The sequence below is a fragment of the Ictidomys tridecemlineatus genome, chromosome 10, assembly GCF_052094955.1.
Source record: "Ictidomys tridecemlineatus isolate mIctTri1 chromosome 10, mIctTri1.hap1, whole genome shotgun sequence".
In the NCBI taxonomy this organism is placed as follows: domain Eukaryota; kingdom Metazoa; phylum Chordata; class Mammalia; order Rodentia; family Sciuridae; genus Ictidomys; species Ictidomys tridecemlineatus.
In genome coordinates this window covers 7,359,153-7,380,817 of record NC_135486.1, presented here as the reverse complement: position 1 = coordinate 7,380,817, position 21,665 = coordinate 7,359,153, and the positions used below count along the sequence as shown (strand labels likewise).

At 48.6% G+C, this 21,665-nt stretch overlaps 3 long non-coding RNA genes across 3 annotated transcripts in view; 2 read left to right on the top strand and 1 right to left on the bottom strand.

Moving 5' to 3' along the window:
- LOC110597617 (uncharacterized) overlaps positions 1-21,665 on the top strand; it is an 81,031-nt gene that overhangs the window by 11,990 nt on the left and 47,376 nt on the right. The gene's annotated exons all lie outside the window — the stretch shown is intronic.
- On the bottom strand, positions 841-8,618 carry LOC144367113 (uncharacterized). Its single transcript, XR_013426359.1, has 3 exons — positions 8,320-8,618; positions 7,200-7,321; positions 841-3,212 (listed from the first exon to the last, which is right to left on the bottom strand). It is a non-coding gene; the product is annotated as an uncharacterized LOC144367113 (long non-coding RNA).
- LOC144367112 (uncharacterized) lies at positions 14,657-16,728 on the top strand. The gene is made up of 2 exons (XR_013426357.1): positions 14,657-15,705; positions 15,813-16,728. It is a non-coding gene; the product is annotated as an uncharacterized LOC144367112 (long non-coding RNA).

The window sequence follows — 21,665 nt, the reverse complement described above, 5'->3', positions numbered from 1 at the left end:
GGTAAGTCCTGGTGTGAGGCCGGGTCCTGCTTGACTGAGACCTGTGGTGTGTGTGGTTCAGATCCCTCACTGCATGAGCCCAGGACTTTCCCAGTCTCAGAGCCAAACTCAAACTGTTGCCTAAAAGATTTCACATTTTCAGACTCATTGAAACCTGGGAGATATTCTTATCTCTGCCCTCTGCCAACCACTCCGCCTCATCTCTAATCACTCAGCAAATCCTTCTGATTACATCTTCAAATAGCTTTGCAAATCCATTCTCTCCCCTTCACTCCCCTGCGGAAGCCTGGTCAGCCCATGCTCCTCTCCTGGGCTGCCGGGTCCAGCCAGCAGTGGCCTGAAACTCGCCTGGGGAGGCGCTGGGGAAGTCTGACTAGCGTCTGCACAGTGGCCTATCAGCCCACCAACACACCGGGTTGGAAGTGACATGGGAGACGTGTGCAGCTGAGTTTCTTGGACCAGAACACGCCAGCAGCAGCCCTCAGGTGTGCCCACTCCCTTCTAGTAACTCAGCCCCTGTGATCTTTTAAGGGCGTAATTCTGGTCATGCCCCTCCCTTCCACGATGCCTTCCCACTGTGTTCTGACTTTATCCTGATCTGGGTGGACATGTCTTGAAAGGTCAGCCCAGCCCTGGTCCTAGTTCTTATTGAGAATGTTGGATCAAACCCTGAATCCACATCCAGATCTCAGCCCTGAGTCTGCTGAATGACCTTGGCCACCCCTGGGAGGGCCATTAGCTCCTTTAGTTTGATGGAGGACGCTGCAACTCTGGGAAGGTGCATAAGTAAGTGTGCTAGTCAGCTTTCCATTACTATAACAAATACCTGAGACAAGCAACTTATAAAGAGGAAGGGTTTATTTTGACTCACAATTTTAGAGGTTCTATTCCTTGATCAGTTGCCCACATTATGTTCAGGCTTTGGTGAGAGTGTCACATAGCCATGGCAGGGAGCACAAACCATAGCAAAACTGAAGAGCTTGTGGCTGGGAAGTGGAGGAGATAGACAAGAGGTCCAACTGTTGGCTTCCAGGGCCTGCCCACAGTGAACCTAAGACCTCCTGCGAGGCTCCACCTGCTGAAGTCCCACCACCTCCCAGTAGCAGCACCAGGCTGGGGACCAAGCCAACACACAGGCCTTGGGGGCACTGAAGGTGTAAACCAAGGCAGTGAGTGTAGGATGATGAAGAAGCAAACCTTGCTGCTGACATTTTGTACTAAGTTGAGAATAAGTGGGTCATTTTTGTGGTATGTTTTGTTAATTATTGAAGATGTTTGAAAAGTTTTCACAATGATCAGACATGTTAAGTTGTGTTTTTAATTTAAAGTGTTCCGAAATATTTTATATTAGACTTATTATTTTAATTTGAAATATATAAAAACGTCAATGTACAACTAATGGTTACATGTTTACGATAACCTGATGGGTCACGCACAGGTTTGATTTTTTTCAGGTTTGCAGGAGTTTCTCAAGGGCTTCCACAGCCTCCGCTCCTAAGGCCACGCTTGTTGGAAATTAGAAGGGGCTGAGATGATCACATACATTACATTTAGAGATTCGATATTTACGTCCACATGATGAATTTATAAATAGAATAACAATAATCTTAATTTGAACCTGGGGGCTTTCAGAACTAGGTTTAAAACATCTTAAACTGGGTTAAACTTAAAAGCATTTTAGAACTTGTTTTTACAATTTACAACCTTAAGTATCACAGATGAGTCGGAGAACTGCCGTGCTCCTTTGATGTACAAGAGCATAAAAACTTGACCATAAAAACTTGACTGCTGCACCTACACGCACGGGCAGGGAAATTTCTGGAAGGAGAAAAGTGTAGTGATTTCTCCTGGGAGGAAGGGAGAGTTTCATTCTGTCAATCTTCTGTACAGTTTTGATTTTTAAAATTGTGTATCTAATTACTTTCAACGAGAAGCAGAGAGCAGTTTAAAAAGACCCATGAAGAAAGACAAATGCTGCCTGTTCTCACTCATATGAGGAAGCTAAGTCTGATCTATGGAAGTGGAGAGTGGGACAGTGTCGCAGAGGCTGGGAGAGGAGGGGGAGAGTGGGGGCCCTTGACGGCAGCGGAGCCAGAGAAGAGGCAGGAGGTGTCCCAGCACAGGGGCATGACGATGGGATGCAGCTGCTTGTAATGTATTTTATGAGAAACTAGAAGAGTTGGAAGGGGAACACCAAGAAATGGTGTTTGATGAAGTGGAAAGGCTGATTGCCCGGTTTGATCATGACACATTGTGACATGTACTGAATTATCACACTGTCCCCATAAATAGGTACGGTTATTATGAACCAATTTTTAAAAAGGCCCATGGAGACAGGAATGTAAAGGCTGGAAGGATGAGGGGGAGGAGGAAGGTGAGAGCAGGGCACCTGAGGGCTCTGAACACTCCTGGGTGTACAGATGCTGTGGGTGTGACCACCAGGAGGCAGTGGGTCACCAAAGGGTGCTTGTCCAGCCAAGGACACAGGTGAACCGTCTCATCCTCAGCAAGAGAAGCAGAATATCACCGGTTAGCTCACAGGCTCAGAGTGACCACCAGTGTGAGCAGTGGTCACAGGTTCTGCAGAACACTGGTGCATTTCCTCATTTAGCTATGAGTTCATCCAGCTTAGGGGAGAGGAAACGGAAACTCGTCAAGTGACTTAGTCAAGGTGAAGCCGTTGGTGATGGGGTCAGGACCCCAGTCGTGGTTTTCAGACACCGCACTCGGTGCTCTGGAGATGATTTTTCCTGCTCTTTAGCTTTGCTGGGTAGATTTGCCGCTGGAGATTTTGGACCAGGTCTCTGGAGCAGCTTTCTTATTAAGAATGCCACCTTGTGACTGTACATTCACAATGTGTGCCTTTGGGGGATTGACCCCTCTGAGGGGATGGTAGGATGATGTCATTTCACAGCCTTCAGAGGACTCACTGATGACATTAGCTGGCTGGGGCATTCATCAGCCACAGCAGGACTGATGCAGTCAGGTGCACTCGTGTTGGTCAGCCCCTTCCATCACTGTAACAGTCACCTAGACGATCAACTTAGAAGAAAGCCTTGTTTGGGCACATGTTTTGGAGGTTTCAGGCCGTGAACACTTAGCCCTATTGCTTTACACCCCACGGCGGGAGTGTGTGGTGTAGCAAAACACTCACTGCATGGCTGAAAAAGAGAGGAGGAAGCCAGCGTCCAGAATCCCCTTCAAGGGTTTTCCTAAAAGCACACAACAAAACAAATTCCAACAAAATTGATTAAATGGAGGACAATGACAGTAATGACAGTAATAAGATTTGAGAAAACAAAGATGAATGCTTTAGGATTTTATAGTAAGAAGAATGGCCTTTTTACCCAAAGAAAAGCCATCCAGGAAAAGGCTAATGGCACTGATTGTACAATAACTTAAAACTACCACCAACTAAATTGATAGGCAAACAATATAGGCTCTTCACAACCCTTGCCCGCCCCCTCCCCAAACAATAAATTTAAATTCCTTAAAATAGAAAAAGTCTGGAGAGCTTGGCTCGGAGCACCCTCAGGGTGGAAATTCTTGGAGAGCGCCATATTCACCGTTACCATTTTATTACAGTGAAGGAAGGAGACTAAGGTCTGCAGAGGGAAGAGACCCACAGGGCAGCATCTGAGGGGGGTCCCAGTGCAGGTTTTGGCCTTTACCTTAGCCTTACCTCCTGGCCACAGTGGGGTACATTGTATTGCCAACTGAGGGACTCATCAGGGCCTCTGGTGTGCAGAGGGTCCAAGCCCCATCCCAAGTCAAATAACCTTTGCCTTGGCTGGTGGCCCCACTCAGTGCAGGGTTTCAGAGCCCCAGCGATCACCTCCCAGCAGCCAAGGGCCAAAGCCAGAGGTTAGTTCTTCACTAAAGGGAAACTCAGCATATTGTGCCTATCAGGTTGATCAAGTTGTGTCATTGTTGGGACGCAATCCTGGACATTTCAGCACACCCCAGTGGACCTTTTATTTTTTCATTTTTTTAACTACAGAAGACCTCTCCTGCCCCCCACCCTTGCAGCCCCCTCAAGCAGCCCTCCTCAGTGTCTCCTGCCTTAGGGGGACAGTCTGAGGCATTCTGTACCATCCACCACAGTCTCCCTGGGACATGAGGCTTGGGTTGCCCATTGTGATAGCTGGCGTAGGGACCCACGACTCTGGGCCACCTGTGCCTTTGGATGCCCGTTATCCATTTCCCCTGTTCTATCCGTGTTACTCAAATAAACTTATTGCATTTCTTGCACCTGAATCCTGGTCTCAAGGTCTGCTTCTGGGAGATACCAAAACAAAGATGTGGCAGGAATGTGTGCAGACGGACACTCTTCATCCTCTCCTTTGTGAAGTGTGAACAATTCAGCGTTTCTGGTGGAGACTTTGGAAATATTTATCAAGTTGACTTAAAATATGCCTAGTCTTTGTGTGTGTCAGCTTTATGTCACTATAGCAAATACATAGATAATGAACTTAGGAAGACAAAGGTTCGTTTTGGCTCGGGTTTGGAGGTTTCATGCCCACTGTGGTGAGGCAGCACATCATGGTAGGGAACATTGGCTGAGTCTTAGAACCACCAATATGAAAAAATTCACAGCATACAAAGAAACCCACCATATCACTTCCCCTATAATGCTATTCTCCAAATTGGCCTTCCTCTGGCATCCTAACCCAACACTTTTGTTGTCTCAATCTGGCTAACAGGTTCGTAACATCTTAACCTGGTACAGAGAAAGTAAAAGATTTTGTGAAAATTATTTACACTGAATATGCAGTTTCCTTTTGGCTTTACCTGCTGCTAGAATGTCGAACAATGAAATGTTATTCAACTATAAGCTTTTTACCTTATGTTGTGCTACAGTAATCTTTGTTGCTCTTATTAGGTGTGATTTAAAAATCAGCCTTAATTATTTTGGCTTAGAAATATGCATAATTCTTCATTACTTCTTTTTTTTCCTATTTTTTTATTTTTTATTTTTTCCTATTTTTTTAAATTGGTTTGTTATACATGATGTGTTATACATGCATTATACATGTGTTATGCATGATGGGGAAAAGGGAACACTCATACATTGTTGGTGGGACTGCATATTGGTGCAACCACTCTGGAAAGCAGTATGGAGATTCCTTAAAAGACTAGGAGTGGAACCACCATTTGACCCAGTTATCCCACTCCTTGGCATATATCCAAAGGACTTAAAATCAGCATATACAGTGACACAGCTACATCAATGTTTATAGCACAATTCAAAGAGTTAAGCTATGGAACTAACCTAGGTGCCCATCAACAGATGAATAGATAAAGAAATTGTGGTATATATACACAATTGAGTATTATTCAGCCATAAAGAAGAATGACTTTATGACATATGCCAGTAAATGGATGGATCTGGAGACTATCATGCTAAGTGAAATAAGCCTATCCCCAAAAAACAAAGGTCGAGTGTTATCTCTGATATGTGGATGCTAACCCACAATAACGTGGGGGAAGGGAAGAAGAGAAGTTTAGTAGATGAGACAAAGGGGAATGAAAGGGAGAGGGGGGAATGGGAATAGGAAAGACAGTAGAATAAATCTCACATAATTTTCTTATTTACACATATGAAATTACCTAAGTGAATCCCACCATCATGCCCACCCGTGAGAATGGGGTCCTATTTAGAATAAGATATATTCCATGCTTGAATGATTTTATCGGAATGGATTCTATGGTCATAAACATGCAAATTTTAAAAAAGATCTGTGAGCAATAATCCGAGCTGAGGAAGCAGCTGTGAATCCTGCACCGTGGTGATGTGACGACCTGTGTTGGCAAACTTGAGGTGCCCGGCTGGCTCAGGAAAGAATGCAACCTGGCGGCGTGTGCTTCCTTGGTGCTGCATATTAGATTCCCCGGCAAGCGCCTGTCTGTGTCCTGGGACCCTGTGACTGAGCATGTGAACTGTGGCTCTGCTCCCTTCTCAAGTGGAAATGACCCTGCAGAAAGGGCAGAGCAGGAAGAGGGGCAGAGGCCTTAGAGTGAGCCGCCCTGGACGAGGCCTTCCAGCCTCCTCTGGAGGACTGTGACAAAGGTTAAGACTAGCTTTGGGGTGGGTTTGGGAGGAGCTGCTGTTTAATTATGGGGCTTGCTTTCAAAGGAAAGCTGACAGGCAGCCCAGCACCTCCCTGAAGGTTCTTGCCAACACAGAGACCTGTGTCTGCTGTGGCCACCCTACCGGAAGGGGTCACGGTGGTTAAGGAGAAGTTTTTCTGCAACAAGGACCGATGAGGGGGATTGAGGATATTTCAAAAGTCCCATAAAAGCATTTTATTCACCTCCACTTAAAAACCAAGCCCACGAATTGCAGGTTCTGGGGCGAAGGAGCGCTGGGCTTGCTCACAGCTGCTGGAGGCCGTGGGCGGCCTGCGCTCAGGACTGGGGCTGAGTCTGAGTCTGGGGGACTGGCTCCTCTCTGCGCTGTTTCCAAAAGCCAGGAGGTGTGAGCAGAGTGGCCGTGGGTTCTGGGGATTAGGACATGGGCGTCTTTCGGGGATAATTATTCTGCCTGCTGTGCGTGTATAACTGAGGCAGAAAGCGGGATTTTAACAGAGAACAGCCCGTGGGGAACGTGGGCATGGCCCATGATGTGGTCACAGTCCCAGGCGTGGCCTCCTTGCCGCCAGTTCACACTCTCCTGGGACACACTCGCCCGCTCCCATTTCTCTCTCTCTTAGGTGGGACTGGATTTCTAACCTGTGCTCTTTTCTGGCCCCTCAACTGAACGTGTCCCCAGGGTGCCATCGGCTTCCCTGGCAGACCTGCCCTCACCACCTCTTGTCTGGTGCTGCTGGCCACATCTCAACCTCACCCTTCCTTCATCTCCTGTGACAGCCATTGTAAGTCCTAGGGATCCCGTTTCCATGAGAATGCTATCGCCCATCCCTTTTCCCTGTTCCCAGGGCCACTTTCTCCTTTCAGAACTTTATGTTCTTTTCTCGGATTATGAACTGGTCTTCCTAGTTGCCCTGCCCAGTGTCCGTGGCAATAATAGTCACTTTAGTGGAACCCTGCAGGTAGGATCCCGTTAATCCTCATAACCACGACAGCTGAGCCCAGCCCACGGGCAGGCCCGAGGCAGAAGTTCAAGGACACAGCCCATCAGAGACAAGAAGACACCATGAGGAGCCACATTCGCCAGGAGCCTGTTCTAGTTTGCTTACCCAGTTGAAGGAGAGCAGAGGCCTCAGAGAAGGACACGTTTGCTGGGTGGAACGTCGGAGCTGCTTGGAAAGCCGGGGATTGCTGCCGGGCAGGGTTCCACGTTTCCTTTTGGAGAACTTGACTAAACATAAAGGAGACCTGATTGGAGGGGCTTCCCGTTGTTGCAGCCTGAAGACCCACCGTCAGGTCCCATCACACAGATGAGGCTCAGAGGGTGGAAGTCACCCCAAGTCGCATAGGCAGCAGGTGACGGAACTGGCCCTCTGTTTTAGGAACCAAGTTCCCTGTGCTTCCCACTCCAGGGTTTGCCTGCACCCTGCTCACAGCCTCGCTTCTCACTCTGTTCTCTGAGCCTCAATGTGGCAATGAAGCCAAACTCCACTCCTGGGACCCGACTGTCCCTCCTTTGTGTCTTTTCCTCTGTGGTTTCCTCTGCCTAAAAAGTCCTGGAGCCCGTCCTAGCCCTGGAAAGCCCGGAAGCCACACTGCTGGCTCCAGGAGGCTGTGAGTCTCACTGGGAAGAGCTGTTGATCACCAGCTGCTGGCCTCAGGACTCAGTGACCGAGTGGAAGGGCGTGAGGGACTGGAGTCATTCACGTCTGCTCCCCCGTCATCTGAGGTCCCAGCATCGTGGCATTCCTGAAGCAGAGACCAGGCCCTCACCAGCCACCAAACCTCTGCTGTCTTCATCTTGGGCCCTCATCAGCCTCCAAAACAGTGAGAACTAACTTTCCTGGCTTCCAAGTTACCCAATCTCAGATATTTTGTTGTAGCAGCACCATGGACCAAGATACTCAATTAACATACGTGACGGCACCCCCACAAGATTATAATGGTGCTGAAAAATTCCCACTGCCTAGTGATGGGCAGACACCTGACATCACCGGGAGGCACGATGCTCCTGTGTCATGGTGATGTTGGTGTAAACCAACCTGCCGTGCTGCCACACGAAAGTCATCTGCAATCGCACACGGTTCACAGTACTTCATGAATACGTGACTATGCTCCTGGTTTGCACACTTGCTACTTCATACTTTTCCCGTGGTGTGTGCATGCCCTCTACCTATAAAGACAAGTTTTCTGTAAAAAACACGTTACACCTGCAGCAGCATCACACACCTTGTATCCACCGCATCCTGGTGGCATCTAGAGGCCGCAAGGCATGGTGGAGCCGTACCCTCGGGGTTAGTGCATGGCACTTGCACAATAGCAGAACTGCCTAGGGCAAAGTTCTCAGCCTGTTTCCTGTCATTAAGCAACAGCCACTGAGTGAACGCTGGAGACACAGAAGGGAGGTGTAGTTTGGCTGGACTTTGCTTCTGTGTCCTTCCACAGATCATTTCTTCTCCACCTCTGTGGGGGTGTCCCTCCCACCTCCAGTGCCCAGCCCTTCCTGGAGAACCGTTCCTGGGCCCACACCACCCAGCTTGACAGCCTGACACGGTCATCAAGCTGTTACTGAGCCCCTGCCACGTGAAAGGCTGCGGGTCGTGTTCTGTGGGAGCAGGGAAGGCTCTGCAGAGGAAGTGGGATTCAGGATCAGAGGCTGCGGCTGATGGCAGAGGTAGAAAGTGGGTGGGGTAAAGTCATGCCTGGCAGCGAAGTTCAGCTCCGACTCTCCTGGTTACTGGCTTTGTAATCTTGAAAAAAGAGAATCATATAATTGCTTTGGAAATCAGTTTCCTCACATGTGACATGGAAGTAATCAGACCTATGTTGCAGGGTGGGGGTAAGATTAATGTGAAAGCCCCGTATTGGCGAGAAGGCTTCTGGTTGTAAGTGCTCTGAATGAAGCTAAGATACAACGTGGACCAGCGTCTTCTGTGGTCAGTGTTGAAGTGACAGACCTCCTTTCTCCACGTCACCAACGTTCCCACCTTACGATGCCTACTGTCTTGCTTGCTGAAGACGGCGGCTTTCTTCCTCCTGCGGGGCACCGTGGATGGGTGTTCCGTCACTCCAGGACTGTAGACCGCCTGGTTCTCCAAGGGAGGGGGAACTGAATGGGCTCCACCTTCTCTGCCCACACTTGGTCATTTTAAGCCTGCACCTGTGCTCATTGGTGTCTCTTCTCCTGGGACGTGGCATCTTAGCCTGGTCAGCAATTACTGGCCTAGAAAGAGCCAGCTGAGGTGCCTCTCTGGAATCCTCTTGGCCTCCTAGTCTGGCTTTGTTCACCTTGACCAAGGGCACTGCTCTCTCATTGCACAATACCCCACCCTGCTTACGCTAGGCTCTCGGGCCCTTGGAGACTGGCACCCAGTACTCACTTATTATGTGACTGTTGAATGAGTGAGTACAGTTCTCCAGTCTCTCCCAGCCCTGTCTTTTTACTCCCCGTACCAAGCGGGGTGGGGTAAAGTCATGCCCGACAGTGCATTTCTTTCTCCTGTTCAGCATTGTTAATGGATTTCCATTAGAGACACTTCCCGCTCTGACCATCAAAATGATCCCAGGTGTTAATTGTAATGGTAACACTAGATCTTGCACTATTTGCTCAGCAACTTTACTTTTATAAGCTCCTTTAAAAGTTCCTTTGTTACCTTTTTCTTTTTTTCTACTAAGGACTAACCTTGACCTTGGGGTGGGAGGTACTGTCCTGTTATGGTCCCACCTTAGGAAAATAAACCCTATAGTGAAATACAAGTTGAAGATGTGGGTGCATCAAGAGTAGTGAATATTTTATTTCCTTATAATGCGAAGGCACTGTAGTTCCTCCCCTCTTTATGTTAGGTTTAAATTACTGTATTGGGTTTCATGTAATTTAAGCCAGAAGAACAAGTTGGGGTGGACTATTGTATTTAAATGTCAGTTCAGAGTTCAAAGAGGTAGCCTTGAAAGAGTTATAGAAACAGGAATGTCCTGCAGGAGAATAAAACAAAACAACAATAACAACAGGCAAACCCAACAAAACCCCAACCAGATGAAAACCCCACAAATGAACAAACAAACAAAAGAAGGAAGTTTTCACTGTTTTTCCAAAAAGGATAGTTTGGCAAAGAGAAAAGGAGTCACAGGACTTCACTGTTTAGTGAGTCCTCAGCCAGGAAGGAGAGCTGTTCTTTAGGGAGTTGGGAACTGTGACAAGGGTTATTTTACCGGAGGATGGAAGCAGCCGTCAGGTGATAGCTCCCTGGGCAGCAAGGAGGAGGCAACTCATGGAGGGCCTGGGGTCCGGAGCTCAGGGACACTGATCACCAGCTGTTGGTCTGATCAACTTACTTGCCTTCCTGGATGTTGCTTCCTTATGCAGGTCGAGTTGTCAAATTTAGTAAATAAAAATGCAGGAAGATCAGTTAAATTTGAGTTTCAGGTAAACAATACTTATTTTTCATATAAATACATTCTATGAAATATTTATGTCCCATGCAATAACTGTGTCCTGAGTGTTGCATGGGAGACATGCTAAACTACTATTTCTTATGTATCTGAAATTCTGATTTAACTTTGCATTCTGTTTTTTACCTGGTGACATAAGTGTGTGTGTGTGTGTGTGTGTGTGTGTGTGTGTGTATTTGGGAGGGGTTGATATGAGTATCTTGTAGGGGTGTTGTGAAGATAAAAATAATACTACATTTATGTCTTACTACTGGTAAGGTTTTAAACTATGGTAGAGTCAAAAACCAATGGACGTGGGGGTAAGAGGGTAAAAAAAAAGTTGGTGGAATGAGATGGACATGTATGAAGAAGACACAAATGGTGTGAATATGTGTACAGCAGAGATATGAAAAATTGTGCTCTATATTTGCAATATGATTTGCAATGCATTGTGCTGTCATATATAACAAATTAGAATTAAAAAATTTAAAAAAGGACCTTTTTTAGTATAATAGTTAATAAATGTCTCTAAATGTCATTTTGCCTTATGAGAGCTTGGGGGATAGTTCTGACTTTAAACTAAGGAGAGATGAGTCATAATCAAAGTCTGGGAGTAAGATAATTAAGCAGTGATAATGATCACTATATATTATAATTAATTACTTATGTTTTCTTTTAAGAGTTTGTTCCCTGGGGTATTGTATCTAAATGATTTTTAACTTGTGCTTTTGTTTTAGATATTTATATTGTCTTAGTTTTGTTCTGAAACTGAAAGAAAACATTTAACTGTATCTTGAAGAAACCAGGCCGCCATGTTAAACCTGATGGTGGGGCTTCCCGTGAGGGAAGAAAGGCTTCTACTGCCCCCTGGTGGTCATGTACTCTAACTGATGGACCCAAGAGCCACCCTAGGGGTTTTGTTGAACTGAAGGCACCAAGATGTGTCTACCAGGGACTGTGTCCTTTGCAGCTGGCTAAGAGAGGTGGAGCAGGGAAAATGGGGAAGCCCTTTCCACTCCTGGGTGCTGCAGGTCTCCAGCCTGAAGCAAAGAAGTGCAGGAGAGGCTTTGGGCTGGGCAGAGTCCAGAGCCTTGCCATGACAGTTCCCTTAAAGGCCAAGACAAAGGGCTTCTTCCTTTAATGGCCACGTGAGGTCAGCAGAGTCTGTGGTTGCCCAGCTTTGATCCCAAGCCAGGAGAGGGCAAACCAGACAGTGGGCTGAAGGAACCAAGAAAAAGGGGACAAAGAAAGCTTTTGCTCACATCCTGTTGCATGTGGCTCACTGAGTCAGCAGGTGTTAAATGGATAGCTGTATCACAAGGTTAAACCTTGTGTGCAGGAGGTGGGTTCAGAGATGCTAAAGGTGAGCACGTGAACCAAACAGCAGTGGGATCTTGGCTTCTCTTCTTCCACACGAATACGCAGAGGTGGAAATCAGGGAGTGTCCGGGGTAAAGTTATCAGTAGAGTCTGGGATTCTAGTAAAACCCCCCATTAAAAAAAAAAAAAAAGTAACAAATCTGTAAGTTCATTGTTGTAGGGACGTAACTGGAGTCTAGTTTGGGTCTCCTGACCTAAGAAGGGCTCCTTCCTTTTGTCCTGTCTTCTGTCTCAGTGGTTCTTTCCAAGCCCTGCAGGGACATGCGGGGCAGGAACCTTCCATACCTGTCCCCCAGCCTCCCCCCCCCTCCTCTGACCTCTCAGTTTCCCTCCTCTGTAGCTCAAACCATGCTAACCTTCGAGGGCTGCCCGGCCGTCTGCTCAGGCCTCCCTACCCACCGCATCAGGGTGGGTTAGGATCTCTGTTTGCAAGTGAGGACCTGGAGCAGGGACGACTTGCCCGGGCCTCCTCACTTTTTTTAAGAGTGAAAGGTTTTAAGACACCTACAAGTGAAAATGTGCTCCCCACTCACCCCCGCCAAATCTAACTCTGCCATGTTCCTTTCAGCTGTGTGCATTGAGATGACTAATGGAAGAGACCTCCTGCGGGGAACTTTCACAGCTCGCAGGTGGCACTGTTGCTACCAGTCAGCAGGAACTTACCTTGGGCGTTTACATACCAGATGTCACCCCAAAGGCCCCTGACCCCAGGTTTCTGGGGATTAATAAGAATGCTGCTCTGAGCCTTAGGACGTGCACTGTGGGAGTGCCCATCCTGTGTGGGGGCATCATCTAGCCCCCCACTCCTCCCTGCAAGCCGAGGAAGTGTCCAGATGCAGGCATCGATTCATCGGTGGCAGGGAGCAGCCTGGTAACAATAGCTGTGCTACCCGCCCACTACTGGAGGGGTAGGGAAGGGGGTACCTAGATGAAGAATCAGGGCCCCTGAGGGTCAGTAGCTGGATGTCCAGGAAGGCAGCAAACAAACTCTTGGAGAATTACTCATCTTGGGGGTGCATTCTGCAGAGCAGGTGCTCTGTGAGCTCAGAAGAGGGTGCCTAACTCAAAGGTGCCAGGGAGCTCAGCCTGACCAAGCAAAGTCTCTAACATTTTCTTAAAATGTGTCCCCTGCACCCTAGTTTAAAAAGCAACAAAACACCACACAATGGTGCACACCTGGAGTCCCAGCTACTCAGGAGGATGAGGCAGGAGGACCCTAAGTTTCAGCTCAGCCTGGGCAACACAGCAAGATCCTGTCTCAAGATAAAAAGGACCGGAATGTAGCTCAAAGGTAGAGGGCCCCTGTGTTCAATCCCTGGTAACACTCATGCACGAACGCACGCATGCACAAAGGGGCAATACATCTCATTGCAAATAATTTAAACTTTACAGCAAATATATGTTCTTTTGAAATTCAGGGAGTGAGTGGAACTAGGAAATTGATTAGTGGGATTTCTCTCTGTGCTCATGAATGTACTGCTACTCCTCTGCATTACTTCTCAAACATATCCGGTTAGAGAAACATTTTAAAATTGGCTACCCCTTATCTCTCAGTATTGTTACTAGCATTCACGGACACAATTTGGAAATGCTGCCCCCGGGGAAATACATGTCCTATTTAAAAACTAGAGGGAATAATGTAATCTCAGGTTGCAATGATTAAAAAATGATTTGGAAAGTGGGTGCCAAGGATACTTCCTTCCACCAGGGATAACCCTTTGTCATGTCCTTAATGAAGTTTTGGATATGATGGGCTACTAGGCCAGGAGAGCTTTGGGCACTGCAGGGAGGGTCTCCATGCTGCCTCCCCACCCCAGTCACCTCTTTGGCAGCCCCCTCCTGCCCCTTGCCCTCCCAGTCTCTCCCTAGATCCCCTGTAGGGCTCCTCTGTGTTCCAGGAAGAGGGCTTCAGTTCCCTGCCCCTGGGGCTGGGCCTCATGAGCAGCCTGCCCTGGCTATTCAGACCAGCCCCAGGACCCGTTCTCTTGGAATTTGGATGCATCTACTGTAGGCCAGGTCCCTGCAACAATTGAGCAGACCCCGGAGCCCCCCTGCTGAGCCCCCCCCCAGTGCAGGCCTACATCTGCCCAGACCTACCCTGCCACCCCCCACCCTCACCAGAAGACCACTGCCTTTAGAGATGAGGCCCGACCTAGGGGAGGCTACAGTTGGCTACACCTTTTTGGACATTGATTTGGACAGTTCATCAGCCCCCAAAAGGGCCAGTCTCTCAGCCTGGTTAGTCCCTGACCTTCTTCCAGGACCTGCCCCTGTCCGGCCAGTGGGCTGCTGGGGCTCCCTGTACTTGCAGTCGAAGAGTGACCTTCCTTTTCTCCCAGAACGTCCTAGACCCACAGATGTACATTCAGACCACAGATCAAGCAAGACAGACAAAACAGGCACCAACCCAGCTCCTGAAGGCCACCTAGAAAGAGCGTTTGCATTCTTTTCAATGAGTATCCAGCACTGCTACAAAGGAAGAGCAGACTCCGCCCTGCGTCCTGGTGGCGCACTGTGAGGGGCTTGTCCTTACGCCCCTTCCCGTGGGGAAGGCTGAGCTCAGAGAGGCCTGGCTCACACACTGAAGAGCAGCAAAGCCAGGCCGGAACAACGACAGCTTTGGTCCCTCTGTCACATGCTGTCCCGGGAACCCTCTGGACTACCAAGATTGGTGCTCTTGGCCCCTAGAGCAGCCCAAAGCCACAGAGTGAGCGCGACTCCCGCGGAGTTCGCCCTGCGTCAGGCCTCTGGTTCCCTCCTTTAGGAGCCTCGGTTCCCTGCTGTTCCTAACACAGAAGGTTGGGAAGCAGCTGTTCTGGGGCCTCCAGGTGCTTTTGGCTTGTCTCTCTGCAGCTGTCCACAGGACTCCAGCTCGACTAGCTCCACCCACGAACTTGCCCCTTGACAGTTAAGCCACCTGCCAAGTGCTCTTGATGGCAGAATTGTTGTGGAGATACCTAAAGAGAGATGGGAGGTGTACTCCTGTTCCCAATTAACCGGTAAAGAAAAAAAAATGATTTGACACCCGTTAAAAACAGCAAGAAGGACTTTGTTCAGGACAGTCGAGTGAGGCCAAGAGTATTGCACCGGGTAAGAGGTTAAACTCAACCTGAGCATAACTGGAATGAGCAGGATCCCACAGCCCGTGGCCAGGGTGAGGGGGCTGATGGAAAATTACCAAGAGGAAAGTGCTTAGGTATCAGGTGTGGAGGAAGAGGGCCTTGACTGGGTCTTGTGGCTGGGAATTCTCAATAAATGGGCTGAGCCTGCGGGATTCATTGCCAAAACTGGGCTCAGAGACCCAGGGTGAGGCCTAGTTAGAAGAAGGTCAAAGGAGCCTGACTCAAGTTGGTCAGGAAGGAAGTCTCTGCCAGCACACGTGAAATATGTGAGTCGGGACCTGAGCTCAGAACCCAGAGCAACAGGAGGTGGTAGTGGGCCAGCCGTGGACACCGCAGGGGCTCGGGGGGCATCTGGAGGACATGCCTGGGCTCTTCCAGCCCCGGGCTCAGGACTGGCCTTTAGACAGGCCGCTGGCTTCATCTCACATTCTTTCATCTCTTACAGCCACGACTTCCACACACTTTTCTTCTAGTGCTTTATAAGCTTGAATTTCGAGGGTTTTGATTCTTTCTACTGAAAGCAAGAGTGAGAAGTATAAAGGCTTTATTTAGACCTTGAACAAAGGATTCTGGCCTCATTTTTCTCTTCTGTAATATGAGACAATCACCACCATCGACGACATTGTGCCCCCTCCCTCCCCAAATTCATATGCAGAAGCCCTAAACCCTCACCTGACTACTTGGAGGTAAGGTAGACGAGGCTGTGAGGCTGGGTCCCTGGTCCAACAGGACTCATGTCTTTATCAGAAGAGGAAGAGACATCAGGGATTTTTCTTCCACTCTGTGTCCACAGAAGAAAGGCCACATGAAGTCATCGAGGAGGTGTAGACCCCCGTCCAGCAAGGTCAACTGAACCCAAGCCGCTCGTGTGAATTCGGGGTGATGCAAAATACCACGCAGACACGGAGCACCTTTTTATATGAGTTTCAGGACGGCTTCCCTGGCCCCTGGCCTCAGGCTCCCACAGAGGGGGCAAGAGAAAGTCACGAGAGGCTGACGGGGGTGGGGTGGGGGGGTGCATGTTCTGGAACTGGCTTTTATTGGGGGATGCTGTTTCTTAGAACATTGTATCCGAAAAAGCGCACTAGGTAGTGTTACAGAGGAACCAGTGAGTGTAACTCAACCCCACCAGGGGATGCCTACTCCTGGAGCCACGCCTCATCATCCGAGCAGAGATAAAGCTGGAGTTATTGCGGGGCGCAATAATTGTTTAGTACCCCTTGTTCTGGACTAAAGAGTGTGTATTTCCAGAGCGGCTCCCACATAGTCCCCCTTCTTTCTTTGAAAAAGTAGGTGATGAGTCGCTATCTCTCGAGTTCCTGAATTCTTGCTCTGAAGGCACAGCATCCTGTGATTACAATGCAAGAGAGGATTAATAGCAAAGAGAACAGTTCAATAATATACCACACAGAATGTTTCAGGATGTTTCCAGGGTTAGAGCCATTTTACCCCTGAAGTATTTGATCAGCTGAAGAGGTAGGATCCAAAAGAGCATTTTGTGTATCTTGAATATGATGATGTAAAGAATGTGAAGCATGTGCCCAGTCATACAAAGACATTTGCTGACAAACAGCAACCACTTTATCCATCTTATCATTACCTGATGGTAAAGGCCCTGGGAGACTAGTGTGGGCCCGTATATGGCCTATAAAACATGGATGTTGATGCATTTGAATTGTCTTCTGCAAAATATGAAACAAATTGAATAACTCTTGGGGTGGTGTGTACACAATAGTTGAAGCTTCCCATGGGCTCGATAACACAATTAATTGCCCTGACATCTTGCAACAACCTCCATTTACCAGACTTTTTGTATTCCATGGACTAAAAGAAGGTTTGATTCGTTTCAACTGTAGCCTGAAGTTGTTCCTGGACCAACATATTGGCTGTTTTAAGTTTCTCCCATGTAAAGGGCCACTGACAAACCCAGATTGGCTCTTCTGTAAGCCAGTTAATCTTTTCTGCTGTTTTTGGGGCTGGGAAGAAAGTCAGTGCTCCTACAAAAATTTTGACTGGATGAATTAAGTAGTCTTCACTGGGGATACTGGGTTATAGGTAAATACCCTTCACGTGAATTCCCTCCAAATTTCCTAGGAGAAATAATTTTTTTGATTAAGTCCCTGAGATGATACAATGGAGTTTGGAGTTATTAATAACAAACCCAAGGTGCTTAGAATATCTCAACCCCATAAATTTACTGGCATAGTGTCTCGAGAATTCCTGTCTTTATCCTCCCACCAAAGATACTAAGAAGGTTGAGAAATTTGGCCAATCCTTCTAAGCTGACAGGTGCAATGTGTAAAGGCCATTTCTTTGGTCAGTACCTGCTAGAAATAACCGACTTGTCTGCTCCTGTAGGGAGCACACCTCTGAAATTTTCATTGTTGATTTTAAGATCCAACAGAGGGCGCTCCTGTCCAACCAGACGGGGCGTCCTGGGACCTGGAACTCGGGTTTTCACCAGGGGCTGAGGAGTGAGTCTGAATTGTGCTACCACATCCCTTGGAGAAGGCTGAATATGCAGTTCGTTGGAACTGTAACCCTGACCTCTCCTTCGAAATTTGGATCAATGACACCTGGCAACACCTGCGCTCCTCTTTGAGTTCAATTGCTTCGTCCCATCACATGGTATTGGCCCGTGAATCTCTGTAGGGATTTGTCATGAGCCCATTTCAGGAGTTAAAATTAGTCCCATGGCTGGTCGCAGTCCCAAGCTCTCCAAACCCTGGGGCGGAAACACCCAGAAGGATAGTAAAGCTGGGCCGGCTGGGCTAGTCTTGATGCCGTCTGACTGCGAGCCTGCAGCTCCTGTACCAGTGTAAACTGCAAGGCCCCCACTGTTTGGCAGGGCTGAGGCAGGCCTGGTGGTGACAGTGGTGATGGTAGTGAAGCCACAAACAGTGGCTGGCCACTTCTGCTGTGCCTTCCAGAGCCTCCCCATGCCACGTGGTCACCTCTCCAACGTGGTCACCTCTCCAACAGCATCAGCGTGAACCAGGTGATCTCCCCGGCTGTGTGGCGACCCACAGTCCCTAGCCAGGTGCCCAGCCTTACCACATTAAAACATTGCCACTGAGAATGGCGTCTCCTAGACTGGATCCGTAAAACCTGCTTTAAAGCCACAGCGAGAGTCAAAACTTGTTATTGCCTGGGACCCACGTCAGAACGAAGGCGAATAAATTCAGAAACAGTTTCTTTTTTTCCGATGGCAGACTTTATTGGCATTTTCAAAAGCTGATTGTTTGACCCAAACCTTCAGTGCATTTGAGTCACCAGTGGTCCTACTAGCTCTCTGGTAAAGGTGTGCCACAGAATGGAGAATTTCTCCTCTGGTCCCTGCCGGATCTGACTGAAATCTCATTTTTTTTCACCTTTATTTGGTATTTCTCTCCAGGCTCTCCTAGCATATGTACCAGCTGATCATAAGTTGGCAAATCATAATTTAACTGTTGTTCTGAATCCCGTTCCAGTTAGCATCTTTACGGGGCTATCAATACCATGTCTGAGATTTCCTTTGGCTTGTTCATTGCAAAAATCCATCCAGTTTGATCTCCATAATTTCTAAAACTCATTTCCAGCTCACTTTCTGTTAAGCCACAATGCAAAGGAAAGACCACTGACTCCAATTTTAAATCAAATTAAAGCAAGCCTGTAATCCCAACCAGCCGGGACTGTCTCTCCCAAATCCTTGGGTTAGAGAACAGTACTCCAGCTCTCCAGGAGCGCAGCTCTATAGCACAAAAAGTTGCAAGAGGGGGGTGTCTTGAGAACGTACAGATAACAAGATTTTGACAAGCATCATACAAAGGCAGCTAGTAGGTTAATGGTCTAAATGGTTCAGCACTTAGGGAGTAAATTTAGTTCCCAACTATGAGGCACCATTAGGATTTCAGAGAGGGTTGTTATCTGGTCCGGGAAAACCAGGCGTGGGTGAGTTCAAGGTGTGGGCAGGCATTCCAAACAAGTTTAGAAATCACAGTAATTTATAGTAAAACAAATTTCATGACTTTGTGATGGGATGGCTCCCAATCTTAAGATGGAATTAGGCTGGGTTCATCGTTTCTCCATCGGACTGGGTGGCCCTGATCTGCTGTAATTTGAATAGTCTTGGGTCTTGAGGTTTAGGAGCTACAGACTGGCGTGGCTTGACTCTGCCCTTAGTCCAGGCACAGACAGACGAATTCATCTTGGGACACAAGGCTGTTTGCCATGTTCAAAGGTCCTAATTGTATTCTGCAGCCCTTCCAACCATTCCCTGGGGGACCAGTGGTCCTCTTCTTGGTCTGGGAATAGACACATTCCTAAGGCAGTCTAGACTTTCTGAATATTCTCTATCGTACTTCTAGGTAGTTTAGTGGAGAGGCAACCTTTAACCAGCTTTCTACCTACCCTCTCCCAGGCATGCAAATTAGGCAATTCTTCCTCCCAAAACCACAGACGGACACCGTTGACTATTTTTAGGAATTGAGTGAGCTGGGCTCTCTTGATCTGTTTTCTCCTACGATTAGTTAACATCACCAGGATCATGAGGACGATGAACTCCCCATGTTACTGATTAGCATCCCTTCCTCTCTGTCTGCAACCTGTTTTCCTCTCACAACACAGTCCAACGTTCCTCTGAATTTTTGAAGTGTGCTCAACCAGAGTGAACTCGCCAAATTCACAACAAATGCCCCACATTGGGCACCCATCGGCTGCCCCCTGTCCATCGCAGGCAATGGAACCAAAGTCACTTGTATGAATTTGGGGTGATGCAAAATACCACACGGACACTGAATACTTTTTTATATGAGCTGGAGGATGGCTTCCCTGGCCCCTGGCCTTAGGCTTCCACAAGGGGGACAAGAGAAAGTCATAAGAGGCTGACGAGAGAGGGGGAGGGGTGCACATTCTGGAGTTTTTTTTTTTTCTTTTAATAGAAATTTGCTTTTATTGGGGGATGCTGTTTCTTAGAACATTCTATCTAAAAATGGGCACTGGGTAGGATTACAAAGGAACAGGTGAGTGTAACTCAACCCCACCAGGGGACGCCTACTCCTGGAGCCACACCTCATCATCCAAGTGGAAGTAAAGCCCGAGTTATTGTGGGGTGCAATGATTGTTCAGTATCTCTTGCTTGGGACTAATGGGCATGTATTTCCAGAGCAGCTCCCAACAAGAAGGTGACCACCTGTAGGCAGGAAGGTAGGCCTCCCGTGATTGAAGTCTCTGACCTGCTGATCCTGGATGTCTTGCCTCCAAACTATGAGAAAATCACCTTCATTGTCGAACCCTCTGGAGTGTGATCCTCTCTTGATGGCAGCCCCCGCACCCCCACTCCTCGATTCCTGTGTCGAGGACTTAATGTGAAACTTGAGAGCCATGCACTAGTCCTTCCTTATCTGTGGTTTTCATTTCTGTGGTTTCAGATGCCTGTAAACTTTATTCCAAAATTATTAAGTGGAAAATCCCAGGAATAAACAATTCCTCTTAAGCCGATGCCTGCTCTGAGTAACAGGATGTGATCTCAGGAGATCCTGCTCCGTCCGCCCAAGGCTCGCACCATCCTCTGCCCAGCATGTCGGCACTGCCTGCTCCCGCCTGGGCCTGAGGTGAGGCATCGCTTGGTGGTGGAGCAGCTGCTTGCCTCCTGGTGGCCCAGAAGCCGAGTGAAGCAAAACAGAGAAGGGAGAAGGAGGGGTGGGCGCCTCTGCTTCTCTTCTGCAGTGTGGGCACAGTGTCCAGCGCAGAGACCTCAGTTACCTAAAGCCTTCTGCCAGGCCCCGTGTGTCTACCACGCCCAGTAGTGCCAAGCTGGGGACCAGCCTGTAACACATGGGCCTGAGGGGACATTCGAGAGCCTTACTACTGCACTGCTGGTGTCCGCCAGGGCTGCTGGTGTCCCGCACCGTCAGCGAGCTCTGGCTGATTTAGGCTCAAAAAAAACTATTAATATATAGATAGCATAAGGCACAGGATTGTCAGGAAGCTTGAGCATCAGATTTGGGGCCTCGTAGCTGGGCAAAAGGGTCAAGTGTCATTGGTACACGAGGACCATAGGGCCATGCTGCTGGTCATCACTCCTGCCACTTGCTCCTTGGACACTGCGAGGGCTGGACGGCACCAGCACGGGTGGACTGGATTCTTCTGCCTCCTGGTCCCACAGGGTGACTGTGCCTCGTGACCCTGCAGTTCCAGAGCAGTGCTAGCTCCCAGGGGGAGCCTAGGTCACCCGCCAGCATCCCTGCTGCCGGGAGAGCTGGGAACAAGCCCTGGCGCTTCCAGCGTTGAGAGTGGGAGGTGATTCCGCCTCTCACCAAGATCCACGGGTGGGGACTTCCCCAGACTGATAGGAGGTTCACCATGCCAGGTGGCCAAAAAGGACAAGTTCCCCCAAAGATACCGGGGAATCTGCAGAACCCCTAAATAGAAAGTGGGGCTTCACTCACAGATGTGAGAAGCAGGAATTGGAAAGAGCAGCGGCCACTCTGCATCTGTCTGTGTCTCTGTCCCTCTCGTCCTCCTGCTCCTCTTGCCTGCCCACTCCTGTTTACCAGCCCTACCTGCCAAGGCAAGGCCCTCACCAGGGCTGCCAGGGGGACGCCCCTCGATGCCCTTCGCTGCCACGACCATGGCTCTGCCTTCTTTCCCCGCCCTGGGTGTGAAC